We start from the raw sequence: 24,011 nt of genomic DNA on the forward strand, positions 1-24,011 counted from the left end.
TAGACGACACTATATCTGTCCTCTGCGCATTCCTTGAAAAAACTCTACACCTTCGAGAAACGGGCCCTCAATGGGGGAGTTTTTCTGGGCTGGGTACAAAAGGGAACATCTTCGGACATTCCGGGTCTGGCCTGGCTTCGGCAAAGCAGCTGACCTCTGCCTCTGGACATGTCTCTGCCTCTAGCTACCCTTTTCGGTGCTGCACCTGCCTCAACATCCACACTACTTTCCCAGCTTGACATCCGCCTTGTCCAGGTGGGGTCGGTGTCCTCGTCGTCCACCACCTCCTCTTCCAACTCCTCTCTCGCCTCCTCCTCCTGCACAATGCACATGTCAACTGGCTGCCCTGACAGCAACTGCGTCTCATCGTCGTCGATGAGGGTGGGTTGCTGGTCATCCGCCACCAAATTGACCGGAGATGGAGGAGACTCTAGTGTTTCAGCATCTGGACACAGATACTCGTCTGTTAGGTCCGTGGAATCGCGAAATGGAGGGGCAGGTTGCGGTACAGTCAAAGGAAGGGAGAACAGCTCTGGGGAGCAGGGACAGTTGGGGTTATTGTTCTGGGAAGATTGGGAATTTTGGGTGGAAGGAGGACAAGACTGTTGGGTAAGAGGAGGTAGAGGCTGACTGGCTGGTGGACAATGTGCTTTAAGCGTTATCCGACAGCCATTGCAAGACCTGTTCCTGGTTCTCGGGCCTACTAAGGTTTGTACTATTCAGCCTAGTTAATGTGGAACTTTTGTGCAAAGCGCAGAACTTAGGGCCCGCCTGATGTTAAGGGACACACGCTGGTACAAGGCTCAACTCACCCTAAGGGCCAAAAACACTGCCGGTGCAAGGCTCTACTCATGCCAAGGGCCTCAATCTCTGCTGGTAGCTCAGCTTAAGGTCCTGTAACTTTGTTTGGAAGGGCTCATGTTAAGGGCTAGAAAAGTGAATTTTGGAAGGTCTTACCACATCACACACACACACACACACACACACACACACACACACACACACACACACTCACACTCAAAATGACAGTTAAAGGTGAGGGCTTTTGGATTTCCCATTGTCTATTCCATCCGTGGTTGTCATGGGGAACGTGATTTAAAGGGGTGGTTGTTACTGTTTGTTGAGCTTAAATTGGGGTTTGTGTCCATCCATTTGGGGAGTAAAGAAGGTTTCCAGGTATTTTCCCACTTTGATAGAGGTTTTTTTTAATGTGGAAAGTGTGTAGTTGTTAGGCTGTGATGTTGGGGTAATAGAGGGTCTTTGGTGTGTTAGATGCCCCCAGACATGCTTCCCCTGCTTTCCCAGTGTCATTCCAGAGGTGTTGGCATCATTTCCTGGGGTGTCATAGTGGACTTGGTGACCCTCCAGACACGGATTTGGGTTTCCCCCTTAATGAGTATATGTTCCCCATAGACTATAATGGGGTTCGAAACCCGTTCGAACACACGAACATTGAGCGGCTGTTCGAATCGAATTTCGAACCTCGAACATTTTAGTGTTCGCTCATCTCTAGCTATCATAAGTATGTTATGTGGTTTCACCTAAATAGATGAGACCACAAAGACATTTCAGTAGATATACCACAAATGAAGAGTTGCCAAGTTTAACAGCCATTGATCTGGAAATATTGGCAAGTAAGGTAATGTATTCATCCCTCAGCATATAAGAACATTGTGCCCAATTCAGATACAGGAAGGTGTCATAACATTGCATTCTAAGGAATTGTTTTTGAGGTACAACTTTAAAGAACCTATGTCAGCCTTAAATAGCATATACATTTGGTATGGGATTTTGGGTAGTATGTCAAAAGAGGGGAATGGTAAACCATGTTAACATGTAGAAAGATGCACATAGGGCAATATGCAAAACACAAACAATGCATATGATATTGGATATAAAGAGGATCGCTTTGGATGGTTGTGCAAAATTAGGCATTAAACCCTTACTGACATCCACTATCTGTTCTATTACAGTGGGTGTTGAGTATTTAAATATGGTGGCCACTGAGAAGTTGAGTGACCAACATAGCTGTCGGGTCTCTGCTGTAATCTCCAGCAAAGATCCAACACTAAATTCCAAAATCAGTGCATAAAGGTCAGCTTTGACCAAGATGCTATTTTTCTGGCAGCGCATGGGTGCCGTAGTTTTGGGGAGGATAACTGATCCCCATAATGAGATTCATTGCCATGACAATCGGGACCCTACTGAAGGCTCTATGCAGCCTGTAATAGAAGTGCTGGTATTTAGCAATGCATTGCCATGCGTTAGTGTTGTAATGCATTGCTTCAGTGATCAGACCCCCTAGGGGGTCTATTAAATTCAGTATAGATAAAAAAAAAAAAAGGTAAAAAAAAATTAAAAAATTTGAATCACCCCCTTTCCTTAGAAAACATATAAAAGTTAAAAACTACTGTGAAACACATACACATCAGGTATCTCTGTATCTGGAAACACCCAAAAACTTCAAAAGAGACGTTTTCTCGCAGTTTCCCCTCTGATAAAAATTTGCATTAAAAGTGATCAGAGCAATAGACATTCCCCACAATGGTATCTCTAAAAACTACATCTGGTCTTGCGAAAAAAGAAGCCATATGCATCCCCGTACATTAAAATATAAAGAAAGTTACAGGAGTTAGAATATGGCTACTCAAAGAAAAAAATGTTTTTTCAAAGTTTTGGATTTTTTTTTAAAGGGGTTAAACTGTAAATAAAACTATATAAAGCAAATATATAGGTTAGTGTTATCTGAATCAAGCAGTGTTTAGCCCTTTAGAATCAGTACTTCTGTGGCTGAGATATTGTTTGTTTTTTGTCAATATGCAAATGAGCTTCAAAGAGCTTATTTTAATATGAGCAAAAACAGCAATATCTCTGCAATGGTGGCACCAATTCATAGGGTACTAACACTGGTTTAGCTGACTCTATCTATCTGCGGGGTGGATTGATAAGCTGTGTTCTTTTGACAGACTCCCTTTAAGGAAAAATCCTGCTTGGGGTTTGAGCTAAATGCATTACAGTTTACTCCAAGCAGGAAACGTTCAGGGTGACGAAAGAGATAACAGTCACTTTAAATCCCTCTAATCTCTCAACCATAGAATTTTGAGCTGCAATCTTGGTCCTGGTTTAAAGCTAAAACCAAGATCATGTCTATAGCCAATTTAGATTTTGAGATATCACTAGTTAAAGCAGCACTGCTTATACGCACAGCTTTACTTTTTTTTCCCTATCAGTATGTCTTTTGGAGTGTAGGAGGAAACCCACACAAACATCGGGAAAACGGGGGGCGGAGCTTGACCGCCGAGCGCAGTGGTAGCATGTGCCTGTAGCTCCGCTGCATATTAAGCACATAGAGCGTCTCGTAGCTTCATTCCTGGGGAGAAAATGGGCAAAGCTGGCAGAGACAAGGGGGGTGACTTACCTGGCACGCCGAAGATAGCGAAGCAGCAGTCCGACTTGCAGAAATTCCTCCGTAAGAAGAGCCCGCATGCTCGCAGCCGTTCTCCCAAGATGGCGCCGGCGGGCGCGCCTGCTGTGGCGCCCGTGTTCGGCTCCGATGTGGACAGTGGAGGAGAAGGAGATAGCGATGAGGGAGCGGCGCCGATGATTTCCAAAGCCTTCCTGAGGAAAGAATTTCACCGAGCTCTACAACAGGCTCTCCAGCCGGTAAGGATGGACTTGGCGGACATTAAATCTGATTTGGCCTCACTAGGCCGCAGAGTGGAGGTGACGGAGGAAGGCTGCTCGAGTCTCACAGCACATGCGAGGGCGTTGGAGATGGTGGTCGCCTCGCAGAAAGATCAAATAGACCGGGCTCTCACCCTCCTGGAAGACCAGGAGAATAGGAGTAGGAGGCGAAACGTGCGGATAAAAGGTATCGCGGAGGAGTGTGCTCAGGAGGACTTAAGGGACAGAGCTATGGCCATCTTTACTGCTCTTTTGGGCCCAGATCGTGCTTCCTCTGTAGTAATAGAAAGAGTGCACAGGGCTCTACGCCCCAAACCGAAATCTGGAGATCCTCCCAGGGATGTATTGTGTGGACTCTTATCCTATGTGGATACTCAGGATATATTGTCAGCTGCGCGGGCTAAGCCCGATTTTGTTTTTGAATCTGATAAACTGTCCCTTTATCAAGATCTTGCGCCCTCTACTCTGGCGAAGCGTCGACAACTCAGGCCTCTCTTAGAGGTATTGCGCAAGATGAATATTGCATATTCCTGGCTATACCCCTTCGGACTGTCTATCCAGTTTAAGGGACGTCGCTTGATTGTACAATCTCCTGCTGATCTCACGGTAGTCTGGGAATGTCTAAATATAACTCCGTTAGATATACCATCCTGGTTACCTACGCCCGATTTATCAAAGCTTCCGGAGCTGCCCCCTCCCGATACATGGCCGCCTGCTTCTCGACTTAAGTCACCGAAATCTAGAAGGGCGCTGCACAAGTCCTTATCCTCGGTGTGAGCGAATTGTCTAGGCAGATATGTTGGACTGGCTGTAGTCTAGAGACTTACATCTATCCTTATCCTGCTTACAATGCCTGTGCACTGTTTAGAGGGATTCGTCATTGGGACCCGATTTTTGTATTGCGATACAACCTTGTTTAAGACATGAATAACCTCATTTACGTCTGTAATCCGGTGAAGAGATCGCTGTTTTTGTTGTTTTCATGTCCTATACTGATATTAATGTCTGTTATTATTACATGTTATCACACGTTGGCCTAGACTCTTGCCCAGCTTACTTTTTCTCCCGAGTTCAGGGAGCTTAGTTATAATACAGGTGGTGGCTATCCATTTGACACTGGTAGGCTATCGGATACTTCGGTTCCGGGTTTGAGTTGAGATTGAGTTACTTATGTATCCCAGCTTACTTAAGAGATAGATGCTATCTATAGATTATTTAGCTCCTTTCTAGTTTTTTTTTTTTTCTTCTTCTCCTTTCTCTTTTAATCTTTAAGCTTTGATGCTGGGTGTCCCGGCTCTAGGAGCCCGCCTTGTTATCTGTTACATTAGCTATTTAACTATTCTATTGTGTCCTTGTATCCTGCAGGTTTGATTTTTAATCTCTTTTTTATGGCTTTCACTGAGACGTTGTGTGTGCTTGCCGCACCAAGTTCTTTCTCCCCATAGTCACTCGTCTCTGGGTAGTTTGCGTCCAGAGATCCAGTTGGCTATACTTCCTTTAGGTAGGGAGTGTTTGTTCATTAGCAGCGCCCGTACAGGCCGGGGCGCTTCTTTGAAGACCAGCTGGTCATCTTTATTAATAGCTTGTTTTATTTGATTGTTCTGTGTCCTACCCCATTGTGATACCCCTTTGTCTTTGTGTGTTTGTTTTTGCCCCTTTGATCCTTTGTCCTCTGTTGTACTTCTATTGTTCCCCCTTGTTCATTCTCCTACTTCTTATATCTCTCTTCTAGACTACTTCCTCTACTTCTACTTCTACTTCTTCTTCTTCTTCTTTTACTTCTCCTCCCTCTTTTTCCTCTTTCTCCTCTCTTCCCTTTGCAGAGTTTTTGGACAGGCCCTCCACCCACGAGTTCCGCTCCGATGGCGGGGACGATGGTGACCTCCTATAATGTCCATGGCTGGAACGCTCCTGAGAAGAGACACAGTGTTCTTCTCCTGCTACAAAAGTTGAATACGAAGGTAGTGTTTTTGCAGGAGACACATTTTAAAACTGGTAGAATTCCCAAGTTGCCTACAAATTATTTTTCTAAATGGTACCATAACCCGAGTAGTTCTGGAGCTTCTAGGGGGGTGACTGTCGCTTTTCATCATTCCATTCCCTTTGCATGCGAACAAGTTTATTCAGATCTCAATGGGAGAGCGCTATTTGTAAAGGGGAAAATTGCCATGGATGCGTACACGTTTGTAAACATGTATGTTCCGACCTCAGGTCAGATATCTTGGCTAGTGGAGACTTTTGAAAGATTACGATTGTTTGCGGAAGGGACCATTATTTTTGGTACTGATTTAAATATAGCTTTGAATCCACTGTTAGACTCTTCCAGTGGAAAATCACAATTGTCGCAAAGAGCCCTTAGGAAACTGCACCTACTTCTCCAAGAACTAGACTTGGTTGACATATGGAGACTTTTACATCCATTAGTCAAGGATTATTCCTTTTATTCGAATCCCAGGTCCTCCTATCAGAGGCTTGATTATGTATTTGTTTCTAAGAAGCTAGTCCCTTACTGTAAGAAGGCACAGATTGGCCCGATTTCCCTATCAGACCATGCTCCAGTGTCTTGTGCCATACGTTTTCTTCCCCTTCCTCGTGCAGACTTCTCTTGGAAGTTAAATGAGAGACTTCTTGATTCAGCTGAAGTGCGTGACCTGATATCCAAACACCTGTCGGAATTTTTTAATATAAACCTCACTGGAGATATCAGTCCCACGGTAGTGTGGGAAACCCACAAACACTATATAAGAGGTATCCTGATCGCACAGGGAGCAAAACAGAAAAAGTTGCAGCAGCAGAAGATTGATTCCCTGCTCCGTCAGATCTCTGAGTTAGAGAAATTACACAAGCGCACCCAAACTCTGTTACAACTTCAGAAGTTGACAGATCTTAGGACGGAGTTAAAAGATATTTTGGCAGCAAAGGCAGCTAAGCATTTTTTGAACTACAAACAGAAATTGTACTCACATGGTAATAAGGGGGGCCGTATGATGACCTCCCTGATTAAAAAGGCTCAGGCAAGGACGTACATACCCTCCATTCGTACTTCTGCTGGTTTAGTTCTGTCTAACACCTCCTCTATAGCTGAGACGTTTAGAGAATTTTATACATCCTTGTATAATCTCAATCCTACTGATACAGTTGAGGCTGCGGAGTTGAGGAAGGTGGCTATCACTAAGTTTCTATCTTCCCTGTCTTTACCCACTATAACCAAAGATCAGGCTGAGCAGCTGCTGGATCCGATTTCGGAGGCAGAACTTAGGTCTATTATCTCCTCCTTCCCTGCCCATAAGAGCCCGGGCCCTGATGGGTACTCTTTGATATATTACAAAACTTTTCAGGATATTCTGGTGTCGCCTCTGACTAAGTCGCTTAATTCAGCCCTTTCAGGAGCTTCGCTCCCTAAACAGGCCTTGGAGGCACATGTCACGCTGATTGCTAAGGAGGGGAGGGACCCCCAGTTATGTGGGAATTATCGTCCAATTTCCTTATTGAACTTGGATTTGAAGATTTGGGCCAAGTTGTTGGCCTCTCGCCTCAAACCCTTGCTACCTGAACTGATTAACGAAGAGCAGGTAGGATTTGTTAAATCCAGAGAGGGCAGGCAGAATTCGATCCGTCTCTTGCATATTACTCGCTTATCTCAGACGTTATCTACCCCCATAGTCCTTCTTGGTTTAGACGCCGAGAAGGCATTTGATCGTGTTAGTTGGGAATTCCTAATGGCCACACTCGAGAGATTTGGGATACCCAAGCCATTTATTTCTGCTATTATGACCCTGTACTCTTCTCCCTATGCTCGGCTTAAGGTAAATGGTACCCTTTCTGCCTCTTTTGACATCGCTAATGGCACGAGACAGGGCTGCCCTCTTTCACCGTCCCTCTTTATCTTAACGTTAGAACCCTTCTTGCAAAAGGTTAGAGAACATCCGGGGATCTTGGGGGTCCCTCTTCCTGGTGGGTCCCTCCACTCCTTGGCTTTTGCGGACGATGTCTTGTTTGTACTTTCTGACCCTTCGACGAGCTTACCACATGTAATAGAGGTGATTGAAGAGTATAGCTTTCTGTCTAATTACAAAATTAACCCGGATAAATGTGAACTACTTAACCTCTCCCTACCCCCAGCCGAGAGGAAGACTCTAGCAGAACGGTTCCCATTCAAATGGTCAGACTCCTATCTTAAGTATTTAGGAGTTAAGATAACTCGATATCTTAAAGATCTTTATGATCATAATTATGTCCCTATGCTGAAGGAGGTAGATAAGCTTTTAGCGAAATATGATATACCCTGTATCTCCTGGTTTGGTAGGAGAAGTTTGTTGAAGACGTATATAGCTCCTAAGATTTCCTACCTGCTCAGAATGCTGCCGATAAAGCTGCCGCTCTCTTTCTTCAAACATCTGAGGTCCTCTTTCTCTCGCTTTCTATGGAGGGGTAGGAGGCCTCGATTGGCATATACCGCTCTCAGCAGAAGGAGATTGGAGGGTGGGATTGACGCTCCAGACCTGTTATATACGTATGAGGCAATCCAATTACAGTTTTGGACAGAGACGGCGACTGTGTCGCCCTCTTCTCCGGTGGGAAGATTGCTTAGGAAGGTCTACGGTGACTACTTTCTTGCCGACTTATGGCTCTCGCCAAGCCCGGTGTCGGTAGGGAGGACAATTTCTAAATCTGATATTATTTTTGGCGGGGCACTCACGGTTTGGGAAAAATACCAACCATTGATCGCTCCAACCCCATCTTTATGTTTACCAGCTGCCTTGGTCCCAGATATCCTCCCGAATAAGCCTCGAAAAATTGAAGACTTTTGGAATGCGCTCTTGTATACTCCTTTGATCTCCCTGTGTGATAGTGGTGACTTCCCAGAACCAGATGCACTACGTTCCCTGGATGCTTTTGGCAAAATTGCCAATAAACTGTCCTTTTTACATTTAAGTCATTATGACAACTGCAGAAAGGCCTTCGAGGCCTCTTTTGACTGGAGGAGGGGATCTACATATTTTGAACAGATTTACCTCCTGGCCAATCCGAAAAAGTACAAGTCTTCTTCCCTGTTGTACAAAGTGATCAGACCGCCTAGGATCATTAAACCCTTCTACCTATCTAGTTGGGAATCTGAACTACAGGTCACACTTGACCCTTCAGAAGTTGCAGTGATTCTCTCTAGGTCCTATGGTATGTCGACATGTGTGCGGATTCAGGAAACACACTTCAAGCTGCTTTCGAGATGGTACTGTTCCCCTGACTGGCTGGCGACGCATGGTCTGATAGATTCTGGAACCTGTTGGCGATGTGGCTTGGAAAGAGGCACATTGCTGCACCTATGGTGGTCATGCACGAAGCTGAGAGATTTTTGGTCTGGGGTGGAAACTAAATTGAACGAGCTTTGCCCAAACTTACCTGATCTTACGCCATCCTTACTGATTTTCTTCCTTCCACTACCGAATATCCCCAAGCACGCTCAGAGATTAATTTATCATCTCCTCTCTGCAGCTAAAGCCCTGATACCGTTGTATTGGAAGCAAACCTCAGCCCCTTCCTTATCGGAGTGGGTGGCCAAAACAAATCAGATTGCTCGTTTTGAGGAGATGTTGAGTTGGAACAGGAGGAATAGAAGTTCATATCTCAAGGTCTGGCAACCCTGGCTTGAGATTAGATAGGTTCGCTCACTGTGTTGATTTGCTATCTTCTTTGGAGACAAATCCCATGGGGATGTGCTACCCTTCACTCCTGTGTGTTTGGAGGGGACCCTGTGTCGAGAACTCTGCTACGCTTATGTCTTTATTTCTCTTCTTTATATCTGTTCTTACTCTCCCCCCCCCCCCTCTTCTGCTTCTTCTTTATTTTTCCTTTCCTCTTTCTCCTTTTCTCCCCCCCCCCCCCCCCATTTTTGTGAAAATGAAAAAAAAAGGAGTTTATTGACTTTATTATACCATTATCTGTGTTGTGCTTTGCTATTTACACTCTCATGTCAATTTTCAAGCGCTGCCGGGCTGTGCCCTGTCTGTTTTTGATTTGTCATTTGATATGGTTTTTGTATACTTTTATGTCAATAAACCTGAATTAAAAAAAAAAAAAAAAAACAAACATCGGGAAAACATACAAACTACTTGCAGATGTTATCCTTGGTCAGATTTGATCCTAGGACTCCAGCGCTGCAAGGCTCCAGTGCTAACCACTGAGCCACCAGCTCCACCTTAACCAGTGTGCAAGAGAACAGGAGTAGCTGGATGTGAGCAGGGAGAGAAGGATTTTTTTATTCTTCGGTTCCTGTCCCTTCAGATAACCCCTGGGAAAGGGGTGCTATGGACTTTTGTTTATATTGTCACCCCCATTATCAGAAGGCATACTTGTCATTTCACCCCTTATATGGTACAATCAATGCTGTCCAACAACATCTAAGTCACTTACAGAAAATAAAAGTGAAGATCAGGTTTTTTCTTGCTAATGAAAAAAAACAAAAATAACAAAACTGGTATCACCACATCCATAATAACCTAAAATAAAATGTGTATGTTACATATTGTAGATAATAAATGCTACAAACCTTAAAATTCAGATGTCAGAATTGATGTTTTCTGTTCATCTCACCTCTCAAAAATGAAACTTAATAAAAACTGATCAAAAAGTCTTATGTATCCACAAACTACAAGATCTTATAAAGCTTCATTGGAATACAATGTAAAAAGTTATAAAAGCGGAATTGCAGAGAGAGATAAAATGTTATTGGCTGGAGGCTAAAATATCCTAAATCGATGAAGAGGTAAAATATACCTAAGGCACCAGAGTTACGTGCCAGCAAATTATATTGGAACCATAAATTCTAAACCTTCAAAAAAAGTGACATTTTTTGGAGGGTTTTGCTATTATAATATGATAGGGGGAATAAAAACATTACAAAAATATCTTCAAGTACTATTTTATTATAACATTTCAACTACATAAAATGTTCAGCGCAATATAATAAACAAAACTGCCCACTAAGGCCCGATTCATATCTGCGTTCGATATTCCATTTGGGAGGTCCACTTGGGGACCCCTCGAAGGGAAATCTATATGCATTACAAAGTTGTTAGCTAAGAAACCACACGGACCCCATAGACTATAATGGGGTCCATGTGGTTTCCGAATGAAATATGTGGAGAGAAAAGTACTGTTTGCAGTACTTTTCTCTCTGCATGTTTCGTGCAGACACTGAGCGGAAACCACATGGACCCCATTATAGTCTATGGCAGGAGTAGGCAACCTTCAGCACTCCAGCTGTTGTAAAACTACAACTCCCAGCATGCATATTTGCTTTGCTTATTTTAGAACTCCCATGAAAATGAATGGAGCATGTTCGGAATTGTAGTTTCACAACAGCTGGAGTGCTGAAGGTTGCTGACCCCTGGTCAATGGGGTCCATGTGGTTTCTTTGCTATCAGCTTTTTTAATTCGTATAGGTTTCTGTTTGGGGGGTCCCCGAGCGGACTCCCCAAATGGAATACTGAATGCACATGTGTACCGGGCCTTAGAGAGAGACACAGTCATTGTGAAGGGTGCCCTGAAACAATTGAGTGAGCTCAAGCTCTTAGCTTCATCTGCATGCAGTGCCTCAAGTGCACCCTAAGACTGAAGCCCCATGTTGCAGAAACTCTGCTTCAGTCTGAACAGATCCCCAAAACACTTCCAAATGGCTCATAATCCAGACCATTACTGTTGCTCTACAAAAAATAAAAATAAAACACCAGTAATGTGGAGAAATATACAATGACTGATCAAATATCCAATGAGGTTCCCAATTCTATTGGCCAGAATTCAAATTTATGGCCATCAGGAACTAGTGTAGATTTTAGGTATAATGCAAGCTAGTTTTCTGGCGTGAGTTATAGAAAATGTATTGGGCTGAGGCCTCCCTGCCTTGATCTCCTTGCACTCTGTCCACCTATGCAACAAGTGGAGAGTGGGTGCAGAAGGAAAATTATGGCAGATCTTTGGTGCAAGAACAGAGCAAGTGCCAATGATGCACAATGTTTACATCTACGTCAGAAAACTGGCGTAAATAGATTAGTAAATTCCCTGCTCCTGTGTGTCAGTGATTGAATTAGCTCTACACATTTTGATCTCTGGCATGTTCCTGACACCTGTATCAATAACATCTCCCGAGTCTGTGAAGTGCAAATGTTTTTGTACATTATGCTGGAGGGTTTGATTTGTGCTGTGATCATTGGGTGTATTTCTCCTTCATGTCTGATAATAACCTCAATTGTAATCTACAACTACATAGGATGACATGCCACTTCACAACGTTCTCAGTGGACACACTGCTCAGGAAACATTAAGGGAAGACTTAAGATAAGATAATCCTTTAATAGTCCCACCTTGGGGAAATTTCAGCGTGTTACAGCAGCATAGTAATACAGATACAGGATAATACAGAGTAATATGTTACAGACGTAGACACAGATAAGCTGAGAAGAGAAGATATACTAGGAGTCCATGGCAGCTAAGGAAAAACAGAAGAGAAAGAGGAAGACCTCATGGTCATCCTCATAATCATTAGTTCTCTGTGCGGAGAGCTCTTCGTTTGGTCTGATGTAGATTATACAGCCTGGTCGCGGTTGGAAGGAAGGACCTGCGATAGCGCTCCTTCTCACACTTGGGGTGAAGCAGACGGTCGCTTACAGTGCTGCCAAGTCCCATCAGGGTCCCATACATGGGGTGGGATTTGTTCCCCCGCATGGAGGTCACCACAGACAGTATCCTTCTGTCACCCACCACCTGTACTGGGTCCAAGGGGCTCCCCAGGACAGAGCTGGCCCTCCTGATCAGCCTGTCAAGTCTATTTCTGTCCCTGGTTGATATACTGCTTCCCCAGCAGGCCACACCGAAAAAGATGGCTGAGGCAACCACAGAGTTGAAGAAGGCCCTAAGAAGTGTCCCCTGGACTCCGAAGGCCCTCAGCCTCCTGAGCAGGTAGAGTCTGCTGTGGCCCTTTCTGTGCAGCGCCTCCAGGTGATCAGCCCAGTCTAGTTTATTATTGAGGAGCACGCCCAGGTACTTATAGGTCCTGACTATCTCAATACATGTTCCTTGGATCTCCACCGGGGTCGGAGCACCTCTCCGTTTACTAAAGTCCACCACCATCTCCTTGGTCTTCCCAGCATTAATCCTGAGCTGGTTCTGCTGGCACCATTCAACAAAATCCCGGTTTAAGTCTCTGTATTCCCTATCATCGCCATCAGTGATAAGGCCGACTATAGCAGAGTCATCGGAGTACTTCTGTAAGTAACAGCTGGATGAGTTGTGCCTGAAGTCAGCAGTGTACAGTGTGAAGAGGAATGGGGCAAGAACTGTACCTTGAGGTGCCCCGTACTACAGATCACAGTGTCAGACACACAGTCCTGGGCTCTCACATACTGAGGGCGGTTTGTCAGGTAGTCTAGGATCCAGTTGGACAGGTGATGGTCCACACCACCAAGGTTCAGCTTCTCCCTCAGTAGCCCTGGCTGAATGGTGTTGAACGCACTGGAGAAATCAAAGAACATTATTCTCACAGTGTTCCCGGGTTTCTCCAGGTGAGAGAGAGCTCTGTGAAGAAGGTGGATGATGGCGTCATCTACCCCAATGCCTGGCCGGTAGGCAAACTGGAGGGGGTCCAGAGCGGAGCTTACTAGGGGGCGTAGGTGTGTCAGGACCAGTCTCTCTAGGACCTTCATTAGGTGTGATGTCAGTGCTACAGGTCGGTAGTCATTGTAGCCCATCGGGTTGGGTTTCTTTGGGACTGGTACCACGCAAGATGTTTTCCACAGTTGAGGTACCACCCCCAGCTTCAGGCTCATATTGTACATGTGCGTTATAATACCACACAGCTGGTCACTGCACATTTTAAGAACTCTTGCGCTTATACCATCAGGTCCCCCCGCTTTGTTCGCTCTAATATTCTTCATTCTTCATTCTTCTTACACACCTGAGACTCCTGCAGGATCAGATAGTCAGATTGCAGTTGACCGCAGGTCGGTGGGGGTTGGGTCTTGGTGTGTGAGGGGAGGGCGGTTAGCTGACATGCTGGTGGAGGGAGCATTTGCTTGGAGTCGAATCTATTGAAGAATAGATTAAGCTCGTTAAGCCACTTCCTGTCCCCTACTGTTCGGTGCCTTGTCTTTTCCTTGTGTCCTGAAATTGCCTTAAGGCTGTCCCACACCTCAGAGATTCTACCCTCCCCCATCTGTAGCTCCATCTTCCGTCTGTAGTTGGCTTTCCCTTCCCTGATCAATTGTCTCAGCTGTTTCTGAACCGCCCCCAGGCCATCTTTGTCCCCAGACCTAAAAATTCTCTTTTTTTGCTTGAGGAGAGTTTTAATCTCAGACTTAAATCCTAATACAGGGTATAAACGTTTACTAACATAGATTGAGTGTAAAGTAGGGTTGAGCCGATCTTGAAATTTCAGGATCATTTTTAAAATCTGAATACTGATCATTTTCCATTCGAACCCGATCCCAATTCCGATCCCAATGCAAGTCAATGGGATTTGTTAAATAATCGGAGATCGGATTTAAAAAACTATCCTATTCACTACACAGCATGTAGTCCAAAAATTGATTCAATTGATTCAATTGATTCAAACCCACGCTGTGTAGTGAATAACCCCCCCCCCCCCCGGTGTTCACATACCTGCAGCTCCCAGTTCTTCTTCGTCCGGTCCTCTGTCCTTCACATCTTCAGAGCGCCCTGCCCCCCGCCTCCCTAGACTAGTATTGTAGAGATGCGGGGCTTGGTGCGGCTGGAGAGTGTGGGTGGGGAGACGTGGGTGCATCACTCACTTCTCCTCTCCCAGTACCCACCCACACTCTCCTAAGCCCCGCCTTCTCTATAATACTAGTCTAGGGAGGAGGGGGCGGGGCACAGGGCGCTCTGAAGCCACATGAAGGACAGAGGACCAGACCAGCAGAGGGCAGCCGCAGCACTTCTGAGCAGGTAAGTTGAGCGAAGTTCACGAGTAGATAGATATTACTGCACATTGACTTGTCTAGTGGATAGACAAGTCAATGTACAGTAGTATCTATCTACTCTTGAACTTGCCTCGTCGTCCTCACAGCCGCGCAGCACACAGTGATTTACCGCAGCCTGCTACTCATCTGCTTCGTCCATGTTTTACCGTATATTCAACTGAGTATACAGTAAAACGGGAATGAAGCAGAAGAGTGTCAGGCTGCGGTAAATCCATAGGAATGAATGGACACAGCCGACACACAGGGGGCTAAGCGGCCGGCCGCTTCCATTCATTCCTATGGGTGCTAAGCTTTTCCCACAATGATTGGCCAGTAACCAAGCATTGTGGGAAATAAGCCCCGATCTTGATCCCGCCCGAAAAGATTGGGATCGGAATTCCGATTGTGATCGTGAAAATTTTCTCGATAGCCGATCGGAATCCGATCTTTTCCAATCCTGATCGCTCAACCCTAGTGTATTGACTACGTATGTCTGTATCACTCCTGACAATGTCTGTGCTCCCCATGAGGCAGCGGATAGTGTGCTCAGGGATCTCCTCCAATACATCAGATACATTGATTCCTAATATCCCTGGAGAATGTGGCAGCCAGTCAATGGAATTATTGCCTTTGTCATCTATGAACTGCCTAAATTTTCAGGCTGCAGGAAGCCTGGCATTGTTCTACAACAGAAGAAACCCAGGGCCCGCTGTGCCAATGTATGGTCTGAGGTTTTAGTCTTGGTACCTAATAGCAGTCAGGGTAATGTAGGCTATGACAAGGATGTTTGTGGAACCCTCCAAAGATATTCTTCCTTCCGCCATAGCTCAGCCTGATAAGTGAGAGAAAGAAACATATTTCTTTATTAATACAATTTGGAGGTAAAGTTGAGGGTATGCTTTTATTATTCTAAAATATTTCTTTTTTTATTGATATATGTGTAATATTAAAGATTCCATAAATCTGGGTTTCCTGTGATAACAGCTTCTCTAATTCCATCATTTGTTTATTCAAGTCATTATTTGGATTGGTGCCTTGGTGCAAACGTCTTTCATCCCAGGTTCAGACAAAGTGATCTTAAGACCCCAGAGTATAAGACTTGCATTTCATTGCGGTTTTTTTTTTCAGTAGCCTGTTTCACAGAAAGTCTGCAGAGTTTTCCTCTGCAGACTTTCTGCCCCTATAATACCTATATGGAAGACGCCAGCATTTCAACTGGTAGTATTGACATGCTTATCATATTATACGGTTTTGAAAATGAAAATTTTCCACTGCAGATTTTTTTTCTTTACAGGGGAATTTCCTGCAGAGAACCAATCTGTACCAGCGACTCACAGGGACTCAAGCCATCCTTGTATTATATTATCCACCGGGTATCTGAGTAGCTGACAAATAATTCTAGTTTTCTTCTCCTGAAAAAAGAATCAGTTATTTGCCATGTGTGCCAGGAATGGGACCTGGGAAATAAACTGATCGCTCCGGGTGGCACAAGCTGAAATGGATTATGTCTGTCAAATCCTGTAGAGATGAATTAAAATCTCAAATTTGTTTTTTATTTTTGTTTTCTTTTACATAAAATGTACTTTAAAAGTTACTTGAATTCAGATACTACTCAAACATACATAAAAGCATGTTGTGTGTTACATTTAATGTATCGATTGAGTAATGTACGGTTAGCAGCGCGCCTCTGTGCTATGCCTCACTTCTCTTTTCTATCAAACTTCTCCTTGAATTCTTGATGCTTATAAAAAATGCATGTTAGCATCGAGTCAAGTAAAACCTTGAAATATCAATCTGTCATGTATCTGTATTTAAAGGGGACGATGAGTCTCCCCTGCTACTTCAGTGGGCTCTAGCCAGACTACTGCAACTGGATTTAATGGATCAAAAACATAACAATAGAGCGGTCTATTAAAGGAAGTGGAAATCCATAAGGGAAAGAACCACATAATGTAATCCCAAGCATCTAGAAATAACAGTGAATTCATGAATTTGCTAGCCGTGTATTTTAGCAGGGACAATTTGCCATATATTATCGTGCTCTGGATTTGTGCTCCATTTTTATGTATAAATTAGCATGTACGGTATGTCACATTTAGCATTCATACATATGTATTAAGTTATTGGAAGTAACCTAAAAGAATTCACACATCAATAAACTTAATTTCTGCAATACTGGATATACTGGAATAATGGATAGAGAACATTTGACAAAATAATGTTAGTCCTCTGTTATGTCGAAATGCACAATACAATAGTATTTGACACAGGTATAGTATTTGACATATGTTATTTCAATCATTTAGGCTTTTGAAAAGGAAAACAGAACTGACATGACCACCATCATCTTTAGAGATCCCCTTTAATAGGGTTGTCCAGGCATACTTTATCAGTGAGTATAGTGCACGGTCCGAATTCTATTCTAATGGGACATATACATAATTCTTATGAAAGGGGCTGGGCATTATTCTCTCTGGGCAAGAGACATTTGCCTTTGCAAAAGTATGTCTGGCCAACATAGAAGCATATCATATAGAGAACATTCTAGTATATACATTTATGTACGTGTATGGCCCATATAACTAAGCAATGACATTTTTTTTTTTTTTAAAAAAAGAAACTTTAGTCTGCTGAATTTCCACCTTGGAATGTGTATTTATGAAATACAATATGCTGAAATTTGTTGTAAGGGAATTTCAATAGGAGCAATTCCCCAGTAGCTGCTGGTGAACCATGGGGGAGGGGCATAATAGACAGTGAGCCCTAAGCTGAATTCCCCCCACTGTCCCTTAGCGCTTGCCGGTTCTATCTTAAGCAATAGGTGGCAACTGGGCCCTTCCGATATAAGTGACAACACAGAATGGATACAAGACAAACAACAACAAAGGGAGGTCAGCTAGCCAAGGGTCCAGTAACAGTTGAGCAATGCAGTACAGAACCAAATTCCAAGAGAGTAGTCAAAGGGTAAACCAGAGGTCAGTAATACAATAGTAGCAGACAGAGGAGTTAGCAGGGACAAAGTCTAAGGTCAGATAGCCAGCAAGTCAGTGAGGGCCGATTTCCTGTATATAGGAACTGCCTTAGGTTTGATTGGAAGACAGGCTGAGGCAAGGCTAGAATTATCCATTTGATGAACATAGGGAAACAAGGTACAGGAGATGGAATTGTCAAGACTCTTTTCAAGTCACATAAACCCTCTAATACAGTAATGTGCATGGACATTAGGCGTTCATAAAATCATTGTGTTTTTTGCTTGATTATTACGACTTGTGAAATTGTGCAATGTGCTAGGAGTACTATGGTGGGAGAATTTTCACCCATTTATCATCATCAGAAGAAGTAACCCTATTTATATAGTGGTAATAGATTCCCCAATGCCTAACCATCAAAAAAGCAACAAACATTAATACATAACACAGGTTAGTAGTAGGTGGCATATACTCTATGTGAGATACAGAAGCCGCAGATAAATTGTGCATAGTTTCTGTGCTGGATACAGTTAAATCATTAGAGACATAATAGAGAAAATGAACTCATGGAAAACCCAGTTTTATCAAGTTTTTATGTATTCTTTTCTGCCAGGGCATATAATACACTGACAGATGATTTGATGAAATTGAATATGTTGAGGAAAGGTAAAGCAGAGAACTATTTGCATTGTTTGTAGGTGACATTCTTGTGAAATGGAGACTGACAATCATTCAGTGCACACAACACAGCAGTATTTAGTATTATCATGGAAATGAGAAAGACTGGAGAGATTAATAAAATACTCCTTTATCCAAAGTTTTTTTTATTGACTTTTATCAAATACAGTACACTGAAAAAAAAATCAACTGTCTGAAACATCAAGGACTTTTCAGTGGATACCTATTCATAATAAAGAAGACCCTTCACCACCTTCACCAACTCAAAGTATTTGCATTGCTTAATAGGTGGCGCACCACTGATTCTGGTGCAGACAAAATATTTTCTCTAGCTCCCACCACTCCCAAGCAATTATTTCTGTTAGTTTCAGCCTTGCATATGCTAGCTTTCCCTATTTGTCTGTGCCGGGCCAGGACTACCCCACTAGTAATTTGGCCAGGTGAGAGTTACAGTTGTAGACCACCCGGATGACTGGGCGCAGAATGCTGTTTACTAGACAGACACGCATTCCTTTATGGATGATGACTGGCGTGGGTCAAGACGAGGAAGATGAGGTGGAGAAGTAGATAGGACATGATAATGAATGAAAATGATGATGGCCATGTGTTAGGTGTGGATGTCGCCTGCCTATAGAGATAATCATGGGAAGAAGGAATAAAAAGGTCTTGCTCACTTGATGGCACTTGTAATTCCACTTTATGAAATGAGCTAGTGATGCCATTTCATGTGAGTATGGAGAGGCCTAGTTCCCACATGTGTGGCTACACATCCATGGCTAATTAATTAATTGCAGATCTTTGTTATTTGGAAATGTAAAAAAATTGCTATAAGGGAAAAGACTGGATATAGCTACTACCTCCAAAACCAACAGCAGTGGAAACATGCCTGCCAGTGTCACCACCAGCTGAACTTGCCATAGATCTTCCCCAGGCAGATTTTTTGGCTGTTGGGGCTGCAGATGAAATTTTTACTATAGCAGCTACCACCACCCGCCTCCTGTGATGTCACTCTGTCACCCTGGCACAGTTGATAAGTCTTATCTGCAACTGAATCATCATCAGATTGAATAATGTCATCACATTTTTGAGACTCTTCATGGCAATGAGATTTGGCTATGCCCTCACAATTTCTAATAGATTTACCGTTGCTATTAGTGCCCCTACCAGAACTATCACCAGTAGCACCCCCCCTACCACTACTACATTCACCAGCACTCATGTCTTCTCTACAAAAAAACAACAGCAGTTCTCATCCAATTCATATAAGAGTGGAGGAAGGAAAGGAAATCTTGGAGTATGAGGAATATTTCTCTCAGCAGATGCCACATGACTACTAGAAAAAGGGATCCGTGTTAATGAAGATAAAGAAGAAGACAGTACAGAAAGACAGCATGGTACGGTGCTCAAAAGATGGTGCAGAATAATTTTGGGGAAATGTCATTGTTATTGTTACATCACTTCTTTGGCATGCAATACTTGCTAGTCGGTGATTTGTGACTTTTCAATGCCACTGCTGCTTAAAAAGTTGAATAAATGACAACAATATCTGTAAGGAGCTGGTACAATTTTTGTGTAGGCACAAGGACACTGGAAGGATGAGCCTAAATGAAAATGAAACACGCATGTTGGACCAACATAGGGGAATCATACATAGACGGGCAAATAAAGATACAGTAACTCTTTGTGTTTAGGGCAAATACTAATATAACTAAAAGTAAAAACATGCCTACATCAAATAAAAATCTCATCATTTTATTAACAAAAGAGTAACAAACACAAAAATGTACATACTGGGGAATAATGCATGAAGGGAATACCAACAACAATCACCACTAAAGAGAGCCAGCCATAGGAAACTGACAATGGATGAATATGGTTAATAAAGTATACATAATAGATAGCGGCAACTGTCATAAAAACGTGCATATACGTATATGTAAACAAGCTATAGTAGCCAAGACAGGTAACTCTACAAACAGTGCCACAGATGGGAAATATATCACTCAAAAAAAGGTAACCATATACAAAATGTAATTTGGAAACCTTAGAGTAACCCACCTAGTGTATAGACACCTCGACACGCATTTCATCGCTGGCTTCATCCAGCAATATAGAGGAACATAGGGGAAGAAAAATGAGTGTTGGCAGAGGTTTAGGAAAGAGGTTCAGGGGAGATATTTGCATATACCTGTACATTGGGCCCCACAAGTTAATTCACTGGTGGGTACAGAACACCCCAGTCCAATACTGCATGATTGTATATTATAGGCATGTCATATGTATATGCCATAGTGGACAGATTACACATCCCTTCTGAAATTTTTTCATTAGCACAAGAAAATTTTGTGATATATTCTTTTTATCACTGTTCAAGTTAATAAGCAATAGTTGAGATTACTATGATTTTATCTTGTACAGCATCACTATGGCTACCGATCATCTCGAGGTGACACCTTTTATTCCTGCACAGAATGTAAGTTATAAAATCATACTCATTGTATTTCTGTCTGTTTTGACTAATGTATCATGGCAAACTGAATGACCCTCTCATTTACTATTCAATTTTAACAAGTGACTATGGAATTGTGAATTGTGCTAATACCTGGTATTCAGCAGCTATTTCTAATAAGGTTAACACATTACTGTGGGTTATTCTACTCATGCAAAGTTGCTTTAAATTGTATTTTTAAGATCCATATGTAATTGCGCTACAAAATGGATAACAAAACCTATTCACTCGCTGAATGAAGCAAGGTCTTTGAGTGCGATTTTGTAAGTGACATACTAAAAAATACAAGGCTATCGTTCAACATAAGGATGTAGGAAATATGAGAAATGTTTCGGGATTTTTATATTGATTGCCTACTGTTAGCATAAATTATCAATAACAGATTGGTTGCAGGTCCGACACCCATACTGATCAGCTGATTCTGGTAAGAACTACTATACCAGAAGAAGCTACTATATAATGTGTACTGCTGAAACTGGTATACAGTGAAGAAGCACAGCACTGGCCCAAGCACCATTACCCCTTCAACCAGCAGATCAGTGGGTGTGCCAGGTGTCAGACCCTCCATTTATCTGATATTGATAAAGCCTATCCTAAGGCTTTTTAATATAAAAAATCCCAGACTACTCCTAGTTTTCTTTGTGTATTGATAGTTAGAATCAAGGTCTTCCACCAAATATTACTAATTAAACACAAATACAATACAAATGAGTAAATGAAATATTAAGGTCGATAAGGGCGAGATGACATTTTTCCCCAGGATTTAAGGAATTTGACCTCTGTAATTGATATATTATTGTATCTTCTTAGACTCCATTGTAACAGGATTGCTTGAATAGCTGATTTTGTACTAAAATTTTAGAAGCGTAAAAAGCATACTTATCAACATTTGGTTAGTGAGGTCTGGGAGTATGGCACACAGAGTGAAACCATATCCCATATGAGCAGGATCACACCCCTTAACACCGTATTAAACACCTCGATATACTCCCTTTTTGTGATTACGGGCATTTTGTGTAATGGACATGCCCCATTTTCAAGACATGATTGATTCAAAAAGTCATTATTAAAATCACACATACTTGCCCACTTGTCCATGGACTAAATGCCTTAGTCCATAGCGTCTAAGACGTTAAACTCTCCATATCTGAGTTATCTCCATTTAGAGACATTTCAGCAGATGCCCAGCTATACATAAAAGTAGTAATGTAACTAAAGTCTTGTGGGCTCTGGTGTAATCTTTTGTCTGGGGCTCCCTACCTCATCCCGACAGTGAATTCTTGATAGTGATGGTTATGGGTACTGAGGAGTTTAATCAACATCAGTGTGGTTAGGGTAATCTGTGGGTCTCCTTGGCTTATGGGCCAGATGGAAGCTGCAATCTCAATACTATTGCCAGTGATTATGGGACCCCTAAGGCTCCCGAGCCCCGGTGTGACTGCACCCTCTGCACCACCTCAAGTTACACCCCTCTATAAAAGGTGGTTCCCTATTGATGACAAAGCAGGTACATTGCAAGTATTCATGTAATCTTTATATGTACATCTGTCAATGAATACATACTGCCCATGCTCATTACAGATATATACGTCATGAAGCAGTAAGGGGTTAACTATGTTGGAAAGCAGTGATATGATAAGGTAACACTGTCACTCCCTTCAAAGCCAGTGGGAGTGATGGAGAGAGTGGATTGCTGGTGTCATAAACTTTGAATGGAGTAGTAGCATGCTTGAGCTCCATTTAAACCTCTCCCCAATAGGATCATGCAGTAAGAAGTAACGGAGCCCTGCGACCTCCATACTTGTGATTGGCTGGTGTCTTAGGAATATGCCTTCAACCATCAGACATTTATCACTGATCCTGTGGTCATTTGTAGGAGAACTGATTGATAGAGGTCAGATATTACCCTTCCTATAAACCAGATAGATCAATCAGCATATACGTATGTAATGAGAGGTCAGTAATGCAAGTTTACAAAAGGTTAAAATAGTTGAGCATATGGAGATTAAATGAATACCAAGAAGGAACATGATGTTCTAGAAGAATATAAATATCTAATGATGATAACATTGCGTGCCCTTTGAAATAAATCCCACTGTGCAGCTACTTCTTATTTCCTTCCAAAATCACCTGAGCAGTTTCATATTTTTCTCTATAGACTTTGTATATTTTACTGTAGGGACAAGTTTATGTGAAATAACTACCTACAGCATAATACTATATTTTCATAGGTATACAGCGGATACTTTGCACAAAACATTGCCTTTTTTATTTGTAGCACTCCGTGGTTTATGGTCTAGCATTCATCAAAAATAGACAAAAATGTGAGGCGCAGGAAGACACATATTTCCACAACATAGCCATAATATAATCCTGTATAGCATTTTATTAATATGATCTTTTATTTTGGCCTAGTACAAAAAGCTTGCATCTGTCAAAAAAGATAGCTTGGCATCATATTGAAAGTCTTCATTTTTAATGGTTAAAACCTAAAATAGCTATTGTATATAACTACAGAACATAGTGATACAGTAACGAAAAAAAAAGACAAACATGCTTAAAGTTCATCCTATTATCTAGCAATGGCTATAAATATGTTGAGACAAAAAAGAGCCAAAACTTTCCCCATCTAAAGGAAATATAAAAACTTTAACATTTGATATAAGATTCAATTAGAGATTTGTACAGAGTTTCCCACCATGTGTTTTGCTCTCACATTTGATGTATCCTATGATCCTTTTCGGCTCAGCAGCAGCTGCCTGGCACTAGAGTTCAGTTTCCTGTTGACTAATTTTTCTAACTTTCCTCATTTAGAGTAGTATACTGTATATCAGGGACAAATATTTCTATTCCCAAATGCATAAACTTACTATTTTCAGTACTAAACCTGATGTGCTACTTTTAAGTATGACCAAAGTAAGATATACGTCATCTACCAGTCTTAAACTTAGCTTCTTATATAAGGCAAAAAGATTTTTAGGGCTGATCTCTCACAAACCCATATAGATGGGTATCACAAAACCTGAATGTGCTGAGATGGGACATCCATACAGATGTTAGGAGATGTCCATCTGCTGTATCGATTAATTGAATTGTCAGGCAAAGTCCTGTATACACAACTATACAATAGAAGCACGACCACTCGAAGATGTCTCATGTTTAGATATTTTTATCAAATTGGTGATCCATGAATTGAACGCT

This window comes from Leptodactylus fuscus, chromosome 3 (assembly GCF_031893055.1).
Source record: "Leptodactylus fuscus isolate aLepFus1 chromosome 3, aLepFus1.hap2, whole genome shotgun sequence".
In the NCBI taxonomy this organism is placed as follows: Eukaryota; Metazoa; Chordata; class Amphibia; order Anura; family Leptodactylidae; genus Leptodactylus; species Leptodactylus fuscus.